Raw genomic sequence first — 1,570 nt, forward strand, 5'->3', positions numbered from 1 at the left:
TTTATATGTAAACTTCTGAAACACCTATGATGATAAATAACCTTTAGTGCTTCCATTATAATTTCTTAAGTACTGCACAAATGCACTTCACCTGTTATGTTGGAGGTGCTTAGTTCTGCAGGGGTAAATGCTGAAACCTAGCTAGTCTGCCATGTGGTAGACCTGGCTACAAGGTACAGTTCTCCTGAGAGCTACTGGCAGCTGGAGATCCTACCTCAAAGGCAGAGGGGAGCCATGAGGCCTCTTCTGGTTCTTGCTGCACTAAGGCCAGGGAGGAGAAGGGTTTGAGATGTGCAGCTGGAGGCCCATACAGCCATGTTCCCTCTGCTGCAGAGAGGTGGGAAAGAGACATCCTTAAGTCTCCTTCTTGCAAGTTGGCTTGTAAGCAGCTTCTGTCTCTTGTTTTCTGGATTAGTTATGTCAAATGAATACAATTAAGGACTTGCCATGTGAAATGTCGTGTGGTGGGATCCAGGCATCTTGGTGGTAATGCCTGAGAGAAGGTACATTAGCTCCAGGAAAGGGAAGAGTTTTCAGCAAGATTGGCTGTGACTGCCAGATGCTGCAATCGTCAGATGTTTTTTTCCCCCTTTTCCTCGGAGATGTGCTGGGACGAACTGATATCTTTGCTTCGAAGTACCATCACTTTGTAGCTTCATTGCTGCACCACAAGGCCTGATGCCTCTCAGCACTGTCTGTCTCTGCTGCACAGCACCTCACTGTCAGATGCATCTTGCAGCAAAGCAGCTCTGTGAGGATCAGCTGAGGAATGTGGAATGATCCTGCCAGCTTACCATGTTTGAGCTGTGTGGTTTAATTTGGATGCTGCTACAGTGAAACACAGGACTTGCCTTTTTTTTTTTTTCCTTTTTCAAGGGCTAGGTTTTTTTCATGTAGCAAAAAATGCTGCTGTAGTACCTGTGTTCTGCAGATGCATCTTTTGCGTGTCGGCGTTTCTTGGCATCATCAGGATTTTCCAGGATAAGATGCATTTATGTTCTTCTGAAGCTAATGGCAGAGCTGAGCCTGTGCCAGGATGGCTGAGCTGAAACTATTGGCTCTGACTGATGATGCTGTTGGCCATTTCGAAGTCTTTGCAGTGCACATGGAAGAAAGTAGCTGTTTGCCAGTTTCTTCATTTTAATATGTTTGCAAGTATTTTTCTTCTGTATTCTTTTCATTTTCTGATACAGAACTTGCACGGTGTATGGGGAAGAAGCTATAGTGAAACATATTTTGTGATATCACTGGCACATTTATTAAGATTTGAAGAGCAACAAATATGTTTCCCACACTGCTGGAAGTATAGTTGTGTGGTGTTTCTCTGCTTCGCTGGTCAGAGCTAAATTGTCAGTGGTGTTTGTGCATAAACTCTGAAGAAATCTGTGGGACTTTTGCCAGAATATGTGTAAAAGGTTGCAAAACTTCACTCTTAATAGATGTGTAAAGGCAGATTTCTAGCAACAGAGAACATTTTCTAGAACATGTCATCCAGTCAAGATTAAGGCTTCAGTATGACAATGCTTCTCCCAGGGGACTCTTCCTACCAAGCAGTATCCCACGCGCATTA

Source organism: Acanthisitta chloris, unplaced genomic scaffold, assembly GCF_000695815.1.
Source record: "Acanthisitta chloris isolate BGI_N310 unplaced genomic scaffold, ASM69581v1 scaffold13798, whole genome shotgun sequence".
NCBI lineage: Eukaryota > Metazoa > Chordata > Aves > Passeriformes > Acanthisittidae > Acanthisitta > Acanthisitta chloris.